The sequence below is a fragment of the Taudactylus pleione genome, unplaced genomic scaffold (assembly GCF_031769625.1).
Source record: "Taudactylus pleione unplaced genomic scaffold, aTauple2 ptg000173l, whole genome shotgun sequence".
In the NCBI taxonomy this organism is placed as follows: domain Eukaryota; kingdom Metazoa; phylum Chordata; class Amphibia; order Anura; family Myobatrachidae; genus Taudactylus; species Taudactylus pleione.
In genome coordinates, this window is record NW_028284575.1 from 6,206,529 (window position 1) to 6,227,018 (window position 20,490).

Sequence of the window (20,490 nt, forward strand, 5' to 3'; positions counted from 1 at the left end):
CGGGGAAAGCCCTGTGATGATAACGCCACCTGGAGGTGGCATTATCCACGGTCTCCCCCGGTTACCGGACTCCTGCTCTGCTCTAACGGGCAGATCAGAGCTCGGAGCCGGCCTCAGTGATCAGCTGTGTGGTCTAAACAGACCGCAAACTGATGACTGTAAAAGAAAGAAAAAAAAATTTGTAAAAAAAAAAAAACTTACCTGAGTCCAGGGACCCGGTTGTCACCTGACTGAGTCCCAGTGCAGTATGGGATGTCAGCTGACCGGAGCCACGGAGGACATCACTGGAGCACCGATGACTGCAGGTAAGTGTAATTAAGGGAGGGGGGATGGAGGGGGGATCGTGGGGGGATCTGCGATAGAGGGGGCGGGGCTTAGTGACGGTCGGTCAGCATATGCGTCGGCAGTTGTCACAGTATTTTTTCTGAAAATACCGTGATAAGTGTGCGGAGGGGATTCGCAAGGACAGAGCTTTATCGCAAGCTTTGTCCCTGCAAGGGATTTGTAGTAAATCCCTGTGATATTGCCTGAATTCGCAATGCGAATTCAGTCGGTAATATCACACTACAATCTGCATTACAAATGCGGTTTTGTAGTAAATAGAGCCCAGAGGGGTTTATTCAGCATTGATTTTTTTACATAAAAAATACGGAAACTATGATTTCCGTATTTTTTATGTAGCTCCCGTATTCAGCAATGAGATCATGGAGAAGATAACACAATTATCTTCTCCATTGATTCCCATCTCACTGAATACCGTACTGTAGGGATCAGCCATTGATCTCTACAGTGCTTTAACACTTTTTGCTATTCAGCAAAGCAAAAAGTGTTAAATCACTCGATAAATATTTCCTTTATATCTCAGAATAGCGTTACATGAAGAAAATACTTACATTTCCCGAAAACTGCAGGGACAGAGGGAAATTTTCCCACAAGTCCCTGCAGCATCTTGTAACCCCGCCCAGCCTCCATCCCTGCTTCCCGGTGATCGGCGGCAGGTAAGTCACTCTAGAGGCTTTTAAACCCCCCGAAATTGATTGATTTGTGTATAAAGGCTTTGTTCTAGCCTGTATACATGTATATTTACCTACCCCTCCGCGGGTAGGTGCAGGGCTGGTGGAAGTCTTGATGGTGCGACAGATGGTGCACTAAGCATGGAAGGAACAGGGAAATGTCTCCTCCCCTGGGGGCGGAGCGCAGATGTCAGGGCTAATACACTGTGAGATATCTCAGTGTATGCCGCGGACATCTGCGGGCTGACAGGCTGCCAGATAAAATGTCTGTCGTTCTGACAGGCATTTTATCTGGCCGTGTATGCCCAGCTTAAGAGATGTTACTTGTTCGTTTCCTGTGTCCAGTTCACGGCTTGCTCTGTCTGGCTGTCAGGGAGTATCAGCCTCCTGCAGGGATACAATCCAATGGATGGCTTCTTGGATGATTCAGCAGTGCACGACAGGTGTAAGATGGGTCAATAAAATACTGACATTTAGCACTACTGTTTGTGGTTAAATAGTGCCTCTGACTACTTTTTTGAGGGGCAGTCCAAATGCCACACCTTGAATTTGGACATTGCTCAGTGGTGTAACGAGGGTGAGACAAGAAGGGCACGAGCCAGGGGCGTATCTATAATGGGTGTAGGGTGTGCGGGGAACACGGACCCCACACCGCACACCCTGCACCCATAATATTGCTTACCTCTCCGGAGTCCCACGTCGGCGCGGGGGTCTGGCCAGTGGTCGAAGTGGGAATTTTATAGTGGGGGTATGGAAAATCTAAGGTTGCACATATGTGCACACCGAAGGCGCGCATGCACTGGAAAAGGGTGCGTGTCCTTACGATGCGCTCTTTTTCATTAGTATAGTGTACCCCTTATACACATTAAGCCACACAATAGTAGTGCCCCCTATGCAATGCCAACAGTAGTAGTGCCCTTTATACAATGCCCACAGTAGTTGTGCCCTTATACAATGCCGCCTATGCAGTGCCCACAGTAGTAGTGCTCTTTATACAATGCCCACAGTAGTAGTGCTCCTTATAGTAGTGACCCCTATACATTGCCCCACAGTAGTAGTGCTCTTATACAATGTACACAGTAGTAGTGCCCCCATGCAGCGTCCCTGGTAGTAATGCCCCCTATACAATGCCCACAGTAATAGTGCTCTCTATACAATGCCCACAGTATTAGTGCCACTATACATTGCCCAGAATAGTAATAGTGTCCACTATACATTGCCAACAGTAGTAGTGCCCCTTGTAATAGTGCCCCTATACATTGCCCACAGTAGTAGTGCCCCTTGCAGTAGTGCCCCCAATTCATTGCCCACAAGAGTAACAGTGACCCCAATACATTGGCCACAATAATAGTGCCCTTTGTATTAGTGCCCAAAGTATATAGTAATAGTGCCCCTTGTAGTAGTGCCCATAGTACTGGTAGTGCCCACAGTAGTAGTAGTAGTGCCCCCTGAAGTAGTGCCCATAGTAGTAGCAGTAGTGCCCCTTGAAGTAGTGCCCATAGTAGTAGTAGTGCCCCTTGAAGTAGTGCCCATAGTAGTAGCAGTAGTGCCCCTTGAAGTAGTGCAGTAGTAGTACTGCCCCTTGAAGTAGTGCCCATAGTAGTAGTAGTAGGGCCCCTTGAAGTAGTGCCCATAGTAGTAGTAGTAGGGCCCCCTGAAGTAGTGCTCATAGTAGTAGTAGTAGTAGGGCCCCTTGAAGTAGTGCCCATAGTAGTAGCAGTAGTGCCCCTTGAAGTAATGCCCATAGTAGTAGTAGTAGTGCCCCTTGAAGTTGTGCCCGTAGTAGTAGGGCCCCTTGAAGTAGTGCCCATAGTAGTAGTGGTAGGGCCCCTTGAAGTAGTGCCCATAGTAGTAGTAGTAGGGCCCCTTGAAGTAGTGCCCATAGTAGTAGTAGTAGTGCCCCTTGAAGTAGTGCCCATAGTAGTAGTAGTAGGGCCCCTTGAAGTAGTGCCCATAGTAGTAGTAGTAGTAGTAGTGCCCCTTGAAGTAGTGCCCATAGTAGTAGTAGTAGGGCCCCTTGAAGTAGTGCCCATAGTAGTAGTAGTAGTAGTGCCCCTTGAAGTAGTGCCCATAGTAGTAGTAGTAGGGCCCCTTGAAGTAGTGCCCATAGTAGTAGGGCCCCTTGAAGTAGTGCCCATAGTAGTAGTAGTAGTGCCCCTTGAAGTAGTGCCCATAGTAGTAGTACTAGTGCCCCTTGAAGTAGTGCCCATATTAGTAGTAGTAGTGCCCCTTGAAGTAGTGCCCACTTTCACATGGTAACCTACACTTCTCACACACCTCCGGGCCTGGTAATTGTAAAGGAGGTGGGGTAGGAATATTACTTTCCCAATCTTTCACATACACAGTTCTCCCACAGGTACCTTCACTCACATTTACATAATTTGAAGTGCATTCTATCAGGACTTTCACCCCTTTCTCTCTGCGAGTTGCTGTTATCTATCGCCCACCTGGGCCACCTCAACAATTTCTGGAACACTTTTCTGCCTGGCTCCCTCACTTTCTATCCTCAGACATCTCCACCATCATTATGGGTGATTTCAATATCCCCATTGACAGTACACCATCTCCTCATGCCTCCAAACTACTCTCTTTAACGTCCTCTCTTGGCCTCTCCCAATGGACTGACTCCTCTACTCATCAGGAGGGCCACTGTCTTGATCTTGTATTCACCAGACTATGCTCAGTTTCTGATTTCCCTCTCTCAGATCACAACCTTATCACCTGCACACTCTCCTCCATTACATCAACATAATTGAAATCAACCAAACCTAAACCTAAAACCCGTAGAAATATTAATGCCATTAACCTTCAACAACTGTCTACCTCTCTACAAAAACAACTTTCACCAATTTCTACATTCACTTCTCCTGAGACTGCTGCATCGCATCTAAACCAGAGTCTAGAAAAAGCCCTCGATGAAGTAGCTCCAGCTATCCATCACACACCACGTAGAGTTAGATGTCAACCATGGCATTCTAGCTTTACAAGGCATCTACAAAAACTCTCGTGTAAAGTTGAACGTCAGTGGCGAAAGTCTCATACTCCAAGTGACTTCCTCACATATAAGACTATCTACAACTCTTATCGTAATGCTCTGGACACTGCCAAACAAACATATTTCCAATCTCTAATCTCTGCTCAAGCTTCTAACCCCAAGCGACTTTTTAATACATGTAAACTGCTTCTTAACCCTCCATCACCCAAACCACCTGCTACTATCTGTGCACAAGATCTTGCTTCCTATTTTAGGGACAAGATTGATAAGATCCAAAATGAAATAGTAGGCTGCTCCTCAGCTAGTGACGTGCTCAATTCCCTACTTGAACCCTCTGGCACATTCTCCTCATTTGATCTCACAAACGAAGACGAAGTATCTACACTCTTCTCATCTTCCTACTCTATTACCTCTCCTCTAGATCCTATACCCTCACAAATCAGTAAAGCTCTGTCTCCTGTGCTTATCCCACACTTAACTAAAATCTGTAATCTCTCTCTCTCTACTGGCAACTTTCCATCACTGTTCAAGCACGCAGTGATTACTCCCATTCTGAAAAAACAAAATTCTGACCCTAGTACTCTCTCAAATTACCGTCCTATCTCCCAGCTCCCATGCCCCTCCAAGCTGCTTGAGAGACTTGTCTACACCCGCCTCACACACTTTCTTAACTCGCACAACTTATTGGACCCACTTCAGTCCGGCTTTCGTTCCCAACACTCCACAGAGACAGCACTGACTAAGGTAGTAAATGATCTTGTCACTGCCAAGGCTAAAGGCCATTACTCACTCCTAATTCTTCTAGATCTCTGTGCTGCTTTTGACACTGTTGACCACTCTCTTCTCATGCAAACACTACAATCCCTAGGTCTTAAGGACACAGCTCTTTCTTGGTTTTCTTTCTACCTATCTTATCACTCTTTTACTGTTCGTTTTTCTGATTCTGCCTCCTCTTCGCTACCTCTATCAGTTGGAGTACCGCAAGGCTCTGTCTAAAGTCCTCTGCTATTCTCAATCTATACCACCTCTCTTGGCAAACTAATCAGCTCTTTTGGATTTCAGTACCATCTGTATGCGGATGATACTCAAATCTACCTATCCTCTCCAGATTTATCTCCATCTGTACTGGTCCGTGTCACTGAATGTCTTTCTGCCAATTCATCTTGGATGTCATTTCGCCACCTGAAACTTAATATTTTTAATACAGAATTAATTATATTTCCACCGGCCAATAACAGTTACCAACCTGATCTATCTATCACTGTTGATACCTCGACCATCCACCCCGCCCCACAAGCTCGCTGCCTTGGTGTCATCCTTGACTCTGAACTGTCCTTTGTTCTCCACATTCAATCTGTCTCAAAATCATGTTACATACATTTAAAAAACATATCCAAAATTCTACCATATCTCACACAAGACACTGCAAAAACTCTAATCCATGCACTTATTATTTCCCGCATTGACTATTGCAATAGCCTCCTTACTGGTCTTCCCAAAAACAGGCTATCACCATTACAATCCATAATGAATGCAGCTGCAAGGCTTATCTTCCTTGCTAAATGTTCTTCTTCTGCTGCCCCGCTCTGTCAGTCCCTCCATTGGTTGCCGGTTTTCTACCGTATTCAATACAAAATACTTTCACTTACACAAAAGGCTATTAACCAAACCACACCAACATACATCTCTTCACTCATCTCAAAATATCTCCCAACCCGACCTCTCCGCTCAGCACAAGATCTGCGTCTCTCATCCCCATTCATTACTTGCTCCCATTCACGGTTACAGGACTTTCTTCGCGCTGCACCCACTCTATGGAATGAACTACCTCGCACGATAAGACTTTCCTCTAGTCTCCAATCCTTCAAGCGATCCCTGAAAACTCACCTCTTCAGGCAAGCTTATCAAATTCCAGAACCTCCCACATAACCTTCATAGCTTCCATATCTAATTACATCCCCTTTTCTCTTTCATCCACTAGGGAACACTGGAGGTGCTTACGCTGGGGGGTATAGAGGTGTGGATAGCTGGAACTGGCACTTTAACATTTAGAAGTGTGAAGCTCCTCCCCCTCTATGCCCCACCAGCCCTCAGTTTAGAAAATGTGCCCTTGGAGCTGGTCACAACCTGCTGTGCTCCAGCAAGCCACATAATTTATTTCTTTTATTTCATATATATATATATATATATATATATATATATATATATATATATATTTCTTATTTTAAGACATCTTTTACATATTTTTTCTTCAGTACCCTTCGCCACCTCTCTAAAGGTGGGTCCGGGTTACTGGCACCCTGTTAACCTCCTGGGTTACAGGAAGGAGTGTGCAGTGCTTAACCAAAAGCATCTGACAGCTCCTTAATGCCGCACACTGGGCCTGATTCAGAGCCGGACGCTCTGACCAGAGCGCTCGCTCTGGATCAGGGCCATCCTACATGAAAATGGAGCGGCCTCATGGACGCTCGCATAGCTGTGGGTTACCACCCACAGCTATAGCGAGCGTCCATGATGATGGTCACGATGGTCAAGACCATCGCGACCATCGGGCTTGCGACCAGACCCTGTGGTAGGGTCTCGCTGCCGCAAGCCCTGGAGTGATTTTGGCTCTAAAAGAGCCAAAATCACTCCCACTGACATCATTACTGATTTCAGTGGGGCCGGACTCAGACGGTAGGCGTTCCCATGGGAACGCCTCCGTCTGGCAGCCACGCCCCCGGCATGCCCACCAAAGGGGGCGTGCTGTCACTCACCATCGACAGCACGCCCCCTTTGGTGCGAGACCCATAACGATGGCTTTGCCGTCGTTATTCGAGTCTCGCACATGCGCACGACGGAGCTCCCTCCATCGTGCGCATGCACATTAGGGCACCATCGACCCGCTTGCGAGCGTCTTTCGCTCGCGAGCGGGTCTGAATCAGGCCCACAGCACACACACCACAGCTGCCTTCATGTGAGTGCTGTTCAGAGGAGCCGTCCGGAGAGGGAGCGCAGTGAGTATGAATCACATGCACATCCCCCGTCTCCTGTCCCGCGGCCAGCGCTGGTTTCAGAGAGCGCGATATCGCTGCTCATTAATTACACTATCTCCCCTCTCCCCGCTGATGAGCGCGGCTAGCAGCTCCTACTCAGCGGGGCTTGCACAGGGGGGAGATGATCCTGCAGGCGGGGGCAGCCATTTTCCGGCCCTTAGGGCATAAAGAAAGGGGGCGGAGCCTAACAGCGCGGGCTCCCTGTCTCAATAGAGCGGGCTCCCTGTCTAAATAACGCGGCAGCGGCTGTGTGCACAGCGTGGCTGCCGTGTTTAACCTGTTTTAAAGACTGCATCTCTCCACTACAGGTCGTATGCAGTATATACAGAAGGCTGATTCTCCTGACTACATCCCTGACAAGAGGTTGTGAGTAACACTGGGGTGTTTGGCAGGGAATCTAATCTGTGGGAAAGAGTGGGGAGTGCCTCTTCCTCTGTGTCCCAAACCAATCTTCTGTTTTATTTCTAATTTCACTGCTGTCCCTCTGTGTCTGGGTGACTGTGTGTATCCATGTCAAACAGAACAAAAGCGGCTCAAAAGATGTTTGTCTGTTCTAAGTGTAACAACAAACTATCCAAGCCGCATGCTGCTGGGTCCACGTTATGTGATGCTTGTATAGCAATAGATCCACCTATGGCTATTACTGCCGCACCTGCTCCCCCATGGGCCGCTGACATGGTAGGAGTAATGACGGATTTAACGTCTGAGTTAGCTGAGGCACGCAAGTCTCAACCTCCCTGGGTGGCGGGGCTAACCAAGTCTCTAGACACCCTGGTACAGGTTATGGGTACAGTGGTGCATGCACCCTCCACCTCCTACCAAAGACCGACACAAAAGCGTACTCTGGCGACTGTTGTCCAATCAGAAGAGTCGGACGAAGAATTCCTCGCTATGGAGGAAACAGAAGAAGGGGAATTGGAGGAAGCGTTACAGGACGCTTCCCCTCAAGAATTAGAGTACACTTCTTCCGGGGTGGAATCTCTAATTTTGGCAGTCAGAAAAGTTCTGAATCTACCTGAGGATGTAATACCTGCATCCCAGGAGTGTGAATTATTTCATGAACAACCAAAGAGCTCTGCGGTTTTTCCGTTCTCACAGCAACTTCAACAGCAGCTCTCAGTGGCCTGGAAGCAACTGGATAAACGGTTCCAAATTCCACTCCGGTTTCCGTCTAGCTATCCTTTTCCATCATCCATGATGGAAAAGTGGGAAACACCCCCTCCAGTAGATGCGTCAGTCTCCTGTCTCTCTAAGAAAACAGCACTCCCAGTACCAGGAGCTACAGTACTAAAAGATCCTTCGGATCATAAGTTGGAGATAACGCTAAAATCAATTTATACTGCAGGGGGTGCTCAACTTAGACCCACCCTTGTTACCGCTTGGGTTAACAAGGCAGTGGTCGGCTGGGCTGACCAGTTGATTACCGGTTTGGACTCTGGTACCTCCAGAGCAGAGTTACGTCTACTAGCAGAACACATCCGTGAGTCTGCAGTTTACCTGGGAGAAGCTTCGAAGGATATCAGTCAGATTAGTTCTCGCATATCTGCTTCTGCTATTTCGGGCCGCAGAGCCCTCTGGTTGCGCGCTTGGCAAGCGGACGCAGAATCCAAGCGTGCGGTGGGGGTTTACCTTTCAATGGCAATATGCTGTTTGGCCCGGAACTGGACAAATGGATATCCCAGGCCACGGGGGGTAAGTCTTCCTTCCTCCCATCGGTTGCTCCAGCTCCCAGAAGATCTTACAATGGACCTTCGTTTCATTCCTTTCGTTCGCCACATTCCTTTTGTGGTAGAGCCAGAGGTGCTCCCACGCAACATAGAGGTGGCAGAGGTAGAGGTCGTCCACACCCTGTTGCACATAGCCTAAACCAGCGGAAAAGCAGGTGGCATGACGGTCTTCCGTCCCACCTGGGACCTCCTGCAGTGGGAGCCCGCCTGCAAAACTTTCAACAGGTTTGGAACCAGACCTCTACAGAACCGTGGATCCGCAGACTAATTTCCCTGGGGAACTGAATAGACTTCGAAGTCTCCCCTCCACCTCAGTTCTTCACCACAAGTCTGCCAATGCCTGCAAGCAAGGTCAAGATTTTACAGGAGGCTATCCAGTCTCTAGTAGTATCATCTGTACTAGTTCCGATTCCGGAGCATCAGAGAGGTTTGGGGTTTTACGCGAACCTGTTTGTAGTACCAAAACCAGATGGCTCGGTCAGGCCCATCTTAAACCTCAAGTCTTTGAACCTGTATCTGAAGATTTATTGCTTCAAAATGGAGTCTCTGCAGTCAGTCATAGCGAGCTTGGAACCAGGGGAGTTCCTATTATCCCTGGATATCAAGGATGCCTATCTCCATGTCCCCATTTGGGAACCTCACCAGGCTTTTCTGCGTTTCGCCATATTGAAGGGTCATTATCAGTTTCGGGCATTGCCGTTTGGGTTATCCTCGGCTCCCCGCGTCTTCACCATTCTCATGACGACCTGTTACTCAAGGCTCCATCGGTATCTCTTCTATCAAATCAGGCCTTACTGACATATCAGACCCTAATCCAACACGGTTGGATAATCAACTTCAAGAAATCAAATCTCAATCCGTCACAGAAACTTCTGTTCCTGGGCATGATCTTGGATACAGCCTCACAACGGGTTTTTCTTCCAATAGACAAGACCCGGGATATCCGGTTGTTAGTTCAGCTGGTCCTCAGAACAAGGAAGGTGTCCCTGCTTCTTTGTCTGCGTCTCTTGGGGAAGATGGTAGCAGCTTTCGAGGCACTACAGTTTGGCCAGTTCCACTCCAGGGTGTTTCAGCTGGACCTGCTAGCACAAGGGTCAGGGTCTCATCTGCTTCTTCATCGACAGATCCGTCTGAGCCCGGTTACCAGAGTGGCCCTTCTTTGGTGGACACAATCCAACAATCTGTTAGCGGGCAGAAGATTCGGAGTGTGGGACTGGATCATCGTAACAACAGATGCCAGCCTTCGAGGATGGGGAGCAGTAGTCCTCGATTATCACTTTCAGGGTCGATGGTACCCTCTAGAACAGAAGTGGCCCATAAATGTGTTGGAACTCAGAGCGATTTACAATGCTCTGATAGAGGCAACAGACTTTCTAAAGGCTCGTCCGGTAAGAGTTCAGTCCGACAACGCGACGGCCGTCGCTTACATCAACCGCCAAGGAGGGACTCGGAGTCGCATGGCTATGCGGGAAGTAACTCAGATCCTTCGGTGGGCTGAAACACAGTCAGTAATCCTGTCGGCGGTATTCATCCCGGGTGTGGACAATATGCAGCCCGGGGAATGGAAGCTTCATCCAGAGGTGTTCAACGCGCTGATACGTCGATGGGGATGTCCTCAGGTGGACCTCATGGCATCGCGATTGAATCGTCAGCTCCCAGTATACGTCTCAAGAACTCGGGATCCGCAGGCGGAAGCGGTAGACGCCCTGACAAGTCCGTGGATCTACGACTTCGTTTACCTTTTTCCTCCGATTCCGCTTCTTCCTCGTCTTCTAAAAAGGATAAAACAAGAATCAGCCTCTGTAATTCTTGTAGCTCCGAACTGGCCTCGGAGAAGTTGGTTCTCGGACCTTCGGTCCCTGTTGTCAGACGATCCGATCCCCTACCTCTACGCCCGGATCTTCTACAGCAGGGTCCATTCGTACACCCCAACTTAGCGAAACTGCGTTTAACGGGGTGGCTCTTGAAACCGATATCCTAAGATGCAGGGGCATCCCAGATGCGGTTATTCCCACCATGCTATGCGCCAGGAAACCAGTTTCGGCTGCGCATTATCATCGCATCTGGCATGCTTATATCTCATGGTGTTCCAGTCGGGGTCTTCCATCTAGAATTTTTCGGTTGTCCCGGTTTCTGCTTTTCCTTCAGACGGGTCTGGATTCTGGCCTTCGGCTGGGAACTCTAAAGGTGCAGGTTTCTGCCCTCTCCATTTTCTTTAAAAGAAAATTGGCCCTCATTCCTGAGGTGCAGATGTTTCTTCAAGGGGTCTTGCGCGTGCAGCTTCCTTTTGTACCTCCGATAGCTCCCTGGGACCTAAACTTAGTGCTTCTGTTTCTTCAGTCGCCCATGTTTGAACCTTTGGAGGAGGTCGATCTTAAGTACTTGTCTTGGAAGACTGTCCTCCTCCTGGCTCTCTCTTCGGCTTGCAGAGTTTCAGAATTGGGTGCTCTGTCCTGTAAGCCACCTTACCTTGTGTTTCATGCTAATAGGGTGGATCTCCGGACGGTAGCCACCTTCCTTCCCAAGGTTGTGTCGGCTTTCCATATCAATCAGCCTATTGTGGTACCGTCGTTGCTGAAGGACTCTGGTGGATCTTCTACCTTGGATGTGGTTAGGGCTCTCCGCATCTATGTTGCCAGGACAGCGTCCCTCCGTAAGTCTGAGTCGCTTTTTGTCCTCTATGATGCTATTCGGAGGGGTTGGCCGGCGTCTAAGCAGATTTTGGCACGTTGGATCCGGCTGACTATTCATCAGGCTTATGATAGTGCTGACCGTTGGCCTCCTTCGTCAATTTCGGCTCATTCCACACTTTCTGTGGGTGCGTCATGGGCGGCCGGTAGAGGAGCATCTACGTCACAATTGTGCCGTGCAGCTACTTGGTCTTCAGTTCACACGTTTGTCAGGTTTTACAAATTTGATACGTTTGCTACTTCGGCATCCCGTTTTGGCCGCCTTGTTCTGCAGGCGCCGCAGAGCGCTCCCGCCCATGGGGAAAACTTTAGGACGTCCCCAGCGTAAGCACCTCCAGTGTCCCCTAGTGGATGAAAGAGAAAATGGGATTTTGGTACCTACCGGTAAATCCTTTTCTCTAATTCCACAGGGGACACTGGACGCCCACCTCTGCGTTCTATGCCTGCCTGTTCGGTTTTGTTCTGTATGTTGTATGATTTAGTTATTGTGTGTTCTTCTCTCCTTTCACTCCACTTGTTCTCCACCTCCTCTCGGTCTTCATTTTCTAAACTGAGGGCTGGTGGGGCATAGAGGGGGAGGAGATTCACAAATTTTAAAGTGCCAGCTACAGCTATCCACGCCTCTATACCCCCCAGCGGAAGCACCTCCAGTGTCCCCTGTGGAATCAGAGAAAAGGATTTACTGGTAGGTACCAAAATCCCATTTTTACAGTCCACACACAATCTCACACATCGTCTTTTTCTCACATCCTCATGACATTTGGCCGACATTCCTGTGTGACTGGATCATGCAGCCAACCAAGAAACTGTGCATTCTGGCCAGACCAAAATGCAATATATAGCACCTATCCTTGTGTATCAATGCCTATTTCCCTATAGATTGTAAGCTTGCGAGCAGGGCCTTCCTACCTATATATCTGTCTGTTATTACCCAGTTTTGTTCTATTAATGTTCCAATTGTAAAGCGCAACGGAATATGCTGCGCTATACAAGAAACTGTTAATAACTGTTAATAAATAGTAGTAGTAGTAGGGCCCCTTGAAGTAGTGCCCATAGTAGTAGTAGTAGGGCCCCTTGAAGTAGTGCCCATAGTAGTAGTAGTAGGGCCCCTTGAAGTAGTGCCCATAGTAGTAGTAGTAGGGCCCCTTGAAGTAGTGCCCATAGTAGTAGTAGTAGTAGTGCCCCTTGAAGTAGTACCCATAGTAGTAGTTCCCCTTGAAGTAGTGCCCATAGTAGTAGTTCCCCTTGAAGTAGTGCCCATAGTAGTAGTAGTAGTTTCCCTTGAAGTAGTGCCCATAGTAGTAGTTCCCCTTGAAGTAGTGCCCATAGTAGTAGTAGTAGTGCCCCTTGAAGTAGTGCCCATAGTAGTAGTTTCCCTTGAAGTAGTGCCCATAGTAGTAGTTCCCCTTGAAGTAGTGCCCATAGTAGTAGTAGTAGTGCCCCTTGAAGTAGTACCCATAGTAGTAGTTCCCCTTGAAGTAGTGCCCATAGTAGTAGTTTCCCTTGAAGTAGTGCCCATAGTAGTAGTTCCCCTTGAAGTAGTGCCCATAGTAGTAGTAGTAGTGCCCCTTGAAGTAGTGCCCATAGTAGTAGTTCCCCTTGAAGTAGAGCCCCCTTACATATAAACACACAGACAAACACACATAAAAACATACTCACGTGAAGCCCCGCTCCGGAGCCCGCCGCCGTCCGCCACAGTACACAGTGCATAGTCCTCTCCCGTCAGCTCCGCAGTCTGCACTGTGGGAGAGGGAGAGACGTCATGGAGATGTCATGACGTCTCTCCCCAACACGCACTGCAGGAGCCTGGAGGCAGAGCTCAGGAGTGAGCTCCATCCTCCGGCTGCAGGGAAGGAGTCGTCGGGCGCCTGCTGGTAACACAAACTCAGCAGGTGCCCGGCATATGGAGAAGGCAGCATCAGCGGGCGGGTCAGTGCTTGGAAGTGCCGGTATACCATACCGTTGTATACATCTCACTTCGAGCACTGGGTCCGGCGCTGTAAAACGACGGGAAAATGACTGTGGCGGCCATTTTCCCGTCGCTTGCGCATGTGCAGTACAGGGAAAATGGCCACCGCGGCATTTTTTCCGGTGACTCTGAGCACCCTCTAGTGCCCAGAGTCTATAACTCCGGCGCTGGCCGCGCACAGCTCAGTGCGCTGCTGGCCGGCGGGGCGGAGAGGAGGTGGCCTGTGTCGGAGACTGCACACGGACCCCCTCCTCTCTAGAAACACCCCTGGCACGAGCCCTGGGCACTACTGAGTGTCCCTGCCACCTCCTCAGCAGCAAGACTGCCTCTAAAATACACTGACTGCATCTGCAAGCAGCACAGACCAAAAAGTGGTAACGGCTAGTGGCGGTGTGAGGCTATGGCTGCCAGGGCTGTCGGGGATTCACCAGGAGCCGCCCCAGCAGTGACATGGGTGCAGAGACTGCAGAGCCATAACTAGACATTGTGCTGCCCTGTGCCAGAAAAAGCATCCCCCTCCCCATTTTAGGATTGGTGTTATAATACATGCTCTGTTCAGGGGCGTTTCAAGAGAGGAGGGGGTCCACGTGTAGACTCAGTATGGGCCCCTTCCTCTCTCCGATAGTCCTGCAGTGCACTATAGATTCTGGCTTAGTGTCAGAATCTACTGCGCATGCGCGGGTATCCGGGAAAATGGCGCCCACACCGTTTTCCCAGGGACACTAGTGCTGCGCAGATCAGTGGGAAAATGTCCACCGCCATTTTTCCAGTGATTTTTGCTGCTCTGCAGTGCCGGCTCAGCGCTACAAAGCGGCACTACGGAGAGGTAAGTATAGGACTATGGGTGCAGGGTGTGCGGCGTTGGCCCCCCTGGACACACCCTGCACCCATTATAGATACGCCCCTGGCTCTCTTCATGTTCTAGCCTCAATACCCCTATACTATGCATGTATATACAGTTACAGTTAGTTGCATGGGGGTAGATGTACTAAGCCATGGATAGAGATATAGTGGAGAGAATAAAGCATGAACCAGTCAGCTCCTACCTGTTATTTTACAGGCTGTGTTTGAAAAGTGACAGTTAGGAGCTGATTGGTTGGTACTTTCTCTCTCCACTTTATAGCTCTCCAAGGCTTAGTACATCTACCCCATAGATAGCAACTCTAAATGGCTGGAATAAGATGTCTGTAGCAACATCTGGGGGTCTATTTACTAAGCCTTGGATGGAGATAAAGTGGACGGAGATAAAGTACCAACCAATCAGCTCCTGTCATTTTTCAAACACAGCCTGTGACATGGCAGTTAGGAGCTGACTTCACTGAGTCCACTTTATCTCTATCCAAGGCTTAGTAAATAGACCCCTTGAGCTAAGAAAGTGGTATTGTGTTACTAATCCTAATAATTTTTTTAAAGGGTCCTTGTGACCCCAAATCACCTGCTTATGGTGTGTTTATCACTGTAGTCAGTGTTGCATTAGTTGTTATGCAGTCTTAGTACAGGGTGTGAAGGGTGGAGGAACTTGTTTTGTATGATGTAAATTCGAAGTCATGCTTGGAGCAAATATTTTGTCTGATTTGATACAATAATTTGCTCTGTAGGATCATTCTCTCCCCCCTAGCCAGCTGCATCTCATAGGGGAATGTCAGCTATGTCCCCCTCTCTTGCTTATTTCAAACCCCAACTGCCCTTCATTTAATCATTTGATTAACTGCCTTGCCCCATCTGTTCTATATGATGGGACCGTTGTAATGTCGAATTACCTGTTTTACACTGCAATTCTGAACCTATGTGTGATACCCCTAAACTGTGGAGTATAACGAAGTTTCTGGTAGTTTAACAATTCTCTCAGCCACACTCAAGGACAATATTTCCAGGAGTTACCTTAAGGCGGGTATCCACTTGTAGATATACAAATGAGAGCACGATTGCGACATTGCAATCGTGCTCTCGTTTGTATAGCTAGTGATGTGCCTACACTGAACGTTCACTCGTTCAGTCCCAGCACATCCTTCATCCACGCACATGCTGAACCTGACGAGATCGTCAGGTTGACCGGCATGTACGGGCGATGTCGGGTGTCGGAAGCGACCAGCGGGCACGCGCATCGCTGGTCGCTTCCGACCAAAACATGCCCGATGCATGCACGATGCATGCGCGATTTGCAAGCGATTGCACGATAACGATGTCGTTATCGTGCAATCGCTTGGCTAAATCGCTAAGTGGATACCACCCTTTACAATGAAGTATGCAGTCTCTCGTTCTTCTTACAATGTATCAAACCAATTGGTACTTAAACATGTGGTGATTTATTCACAACAACTTCTATGACAGTGCATATTTGAAACAGAAATCCTGATACTTTTCTGAATACACATAGCTTCAGTGGATCGAAGTTGACACAGTTACATACATGTACTATACAGACAATAAGAGGAAGTTTTATTGTACTGAAATAATCTCGCTACCGGGCTGTACGTCTGTGAAACTAAACGAATTAATAAAACATGCGGTAAAGATCACCACTCTTTACAAAAGATGCTGTTATTCTTAACATATGTCCTACATAAACATTGCGACGAAGTACAGTATATCTATTCAATTGACAACAGTTTATAAGTTGCTGGACAGTGAATTCTTTAAAGGTGGTGCACATTATTTAGCTTGGTAAATAACAGTATTGAAATAAGTTTCTCCTATCCTGCTGTGTTCCCTGATGTGCTCTCCTATTTCTCCTCACAAATGTATCCTATTCAGTTAGCACAGATTACTCCTGCTCTGTGCTGATAACAAAGGTGCTAATTGCCCCTAGTATTTAGGGGGTCATTCAGACCCGGTCGTTAGCGCCGATGCGCTCGGACTGGGTCGATGGCCCCCCACAGAGAATGCGCACGCCGGCGCCGACGCCATCGTGCGCATGCGTGAGACCCGCTACGACCGACAGCGCCGGTCGTAGCGGGTCTCGATCCAAAGGGGGCGAGCTGTCGATGTTGATTGACAGCTCGCCCCGTTTGGAAGGCGGGCCGGGGGGTGGCAGCCCAAACGGAGGTGTTCCCATGGGAACGCCTACCGTTTGGGGGAGGCCCCACTGACATCACTAGTGATGTCAGTGGAGAGCTTCCGGCTCAGACAGAGCCAGAAGCTCTCCGGGGCTTACGACAAGTGAGACCCTACCCTAGGGTCTCGTCGTAAGCCCCGATGGTCGCGATGGTCTTGACCATCGCGACCATCACCTTACCAGCCTTACCACCACCTTACCAGCCTTACCACCGCAAAGGAGGACGTCTTGAAAATTCAAGAGGTCCTCCCCTCATTCAGACCGACCGCACGCTCTGTGCGACCGGCTCTGAATGAGGTCCTTAGTCTCTCTCTTTTGTACCTGAGGCAATACTAATGTAGCATGCAGTCTCACTAACTTTGCGTTATAATTACAATATTTTCCGCGATATCATTAACGTCGACTTGGAGTCCAAATGTGCTGCTCTTTCTATGCCAACAGTAGGTGTTGCCAATCGGGCGGCCTGTTGGCAGTCACCATATGGGACGAGCTGCTGGGAGAGACAGTTATTAACTGATTAAAGTAGTGGGTCTGTGAGAGTGAGGGCAAAGGCTGTCTCCAATCCTCTATTATGATCAGGGGACTGCCCCCAGGGCCGGATTAAGGCTTGTGGGGGCCCCAGGGCAACTAAGTTGTGGGGGGACCCTTCAAGCCACACAGAGTCGAGCCCAGCCCAGCCGTGCCCCCAGTAGCAGTCTGCCCCAGCAGTACTCCCAGTAGCAATTCCCCCTCAACAATAGTCCCCTCAGGAGTACCCCTAGTAGTAATCCCCCTCTATGCTGTGTCCCCCAGTAGTGGTCCCACCAGTGTGCAGTGCACCCAGTAGTAGTCCCCCCAGTAGTACCCCCAGCAGTGCCTCTAGTAGTCCTCCCAGCAGTGCCCCTAGTAGTGCCCCTAGTAGTCCCCCCACCAGTGCCCCTAGTAGTAGTAGTACCCCCCCAGCAGTGCTCCTTGTAGTACCCCCTGCAGTGCCCCTAGTAGTAGTACCCCCCCAGCAGTGCCCCTTATAGTACCCCCTGCAGTGCCCCTAGTAGTAGTACTCCCCCAGCAGTGCCCCTTGTACTACCCCCTGCAGTGCCCCTAGTAGTGCCCCCCAGTAGTGCCCCTTGTAGTACCCCCTGCAGTGCCCCTAGTAGTAGTAACCCCCGGCAGTGCCCCTTGTACTACCCCCTGCAGTGCCCCTAGTACCCCGCCCCCCAGACACACACACAAAAAAACAACAACTTATACTTACCTTAATCCCCGCTCTGTCGTCTGCTCCTCTGTCCGGCGTCCTCCCGGGCCGGCCCGCTCTGCATGATGGGAGAGACGTAATGGCGTCTCTCCCATCAGTGACTGCGGGAGCCGGAAGACGGAGGCTCCGGCAGTGGGAGCAGCAGCCTATGAGAGTCTGACTGACTCTCATCGGCTGCTAAAACAAACACGCAGCTGCTCTCACCGGCGTCTGTGTGTTTGTGCTGTGTAGTGCGGACGGCACTTATGTGCCATCCGCACTACCACCCTGCCCCAAGCTGATGCAGCAGCACTGACTGTGCTGCTGCATGCAGCTGCAGGGCGACCTCCTCCCGGGAACAGGTGCCGCCGGCAACTGTTCTCGGCAGGGTCACACCGACCCTGTGTGGGGGCCCAGAGACGACCGGCCCTGTCGCCCCCACCCCTTAATCCGGCCCTGACTGCCCCTATCCTTTATGTTCCTTAATGAGGGCTAATGGTACTGTGGCGTTGATAAATATAATGCTGAAATAAATTGCTAAGTCTCTTGTAGTGAAAACTAAATGTTCTATTAAAGCCGACTGTTGCAGAGTGAGCTAGTGATGATTGGTGTTGTTGCTCTCATTTACAGACCTCTCCTGTAGTATCAGATCTGATCATATGAAAAGCCTGTCAGCGATGTCACTGCTTCCTTTAGCCTCTTCCAGTCAGGTAAAGGTCCCAGCTCAGGTCCAGTCTTCTTTATCACCACCTCAGGACTGCCCAACTGTCCGCTGGGCAGCTCCTTTTATAACCTCCCTCTGTATCACATGCTGTACTGCTGTTCCACAAAGACAGTTGGCCATTAACTCTAGTTCAGACAGGGCTCCCCCATAATGTCCAGTGGGAGAGTCCTTGCCTCGCACCCCCCTTTTAGAAGCAGTTCAGACCAAGTGGGGAATACCATTACACTCCATGACAATGGGGTACAGTCTTTTACATGAAGTAAATCCAATATATAACAACCAAGGCATAGTATAGCATACATGAAATGATCTGATTTAACACCTATACAATAAAGTAAAAATATGACTATCTCCCAGCAATGCAGGGGTATATTAACAGAAAGAATACTAATAAAGGGGTACTCCCAGGCCTGGGGGTACAACATATGTACTATAAATAAGGCCATATTTGGGTCTGTTCGTCTGTAGAGCAGCCCCAACCCCTAACATGAAGTCACTTACTTGGGGACGGAGCTGGCACAGGGCGCCGGTGAGCGCTGCACCAGCCCTGGTGTGACCAGTCAGATACCCTGACACACTCCCCATCCCTGCAACTAGACGGCTCATTTATCACAATCTACCTCCCTACTGCCAGACACCACAACTGGCATCTTCAGACTAGAGGGGGAGAATCAATTCTGTGTGATGGCCGTGAGGTGCCAGCATTCCATCATTGGGCCTCATAGAGGAGCTGTGTTGTTGGGTTACCGTAATTAGCGGTGATGTGTGCAGCTGCACGTCACTGCCAATTGAATACCCGGGGTTGAATACCCTCATTTGATGCCCAGCATATAATGCAGAGTCTTGTTTGATGACCAATATAAAGTGCAACTTACTACTTTGACCATGAGTTCAGTTTCCCCAGCCACCGATAGGTCCTCCAGGGCCACTCACCCCTAGTTACTATAAAGCTCTGTAACTTCCTATAATTACATACAAGCCACCGCAGCTGTCATTGGCTGCTTCTCATTGTGTCTGCTGTCCATCTGCCCGTTCTTATCTATTACCACTTTTACACCTAAATTCCGGGTCTGACCCGGAGTTGGAACAGGGTTCCAATCCAGATGAGACTCGGAATTTAGCCGGCACCGTCCCAGGATATTCCCGAGTCGGCGGCGTTCACGCCGGAGCCGGGTCTGCATAGACCCGGCTTTTCTGGCGTTGAAGCGGACGCTTGGAGATGACGTCATCTCTAAGCGCCACTGAAGCCGAACCAATCGGCCGGGATGTGGCGCGCTCCAGGTCATCGTGAGTGCGCCGTTCACACTGCAGGGTTTCACGGGTTACTCCCGTGTTAAACCCTGCTAGTTACCTGGGTTGCATTGTCGGGTCACTCCACCCGGCGATCCAACCATCTCCCCTCTTACACCAAGGGGCGACCCGGTTTAACCCTGTAATAACCCGAGTTTTAGCTCTGGTGTAAAAGGGGTATACGGTATGTCAGCTTGATCTATTTGCTGCTCCCATTGCTGCACCCCTGCTCCAGTCTGCCTCCATCATCTGTACACTTGTCTCTTGTCGGCTGTTCCCTTGGAAACCAGGAGCTACGAGGCTTGTTTCAGCAAAGTCTATACAGTAGATTTAGGAACCAATGAAATAATGAATTCACACAGGGGGAAAAGGCTTCCATATTACTGACAGCACCAGACACAAGGAATGTGTGTAGGTCTCTTTTTTTTATTTGTATACAGTTTATTTATTAGTAGATCGGGATATAACAGTATAAGACACAGGGGTATATATACCATACCTCCCAACTTTTCGAATGGTAAGGTCAGGGCGCCCGCGCATCTTCAGGTATGCCCACCCAAAAAATGGGGTGTGACCTCTCCATGAAGGGGACGTGGCCTCGTGTTACCTCCCCCTTTTCATCACTCCAGGAGCGAGCCCAGCATCCCCGGAGATGCTCCCCGCACGGTGAAGAGATGCCGTTTGGAGAAACATTAATTTCTCCAAACTTCCCCCCACCGCGGGACACTTTGGCCTGCGGGTAGGACGGCGGGACAGTGCCTGAATAGTGGGACTGTCCT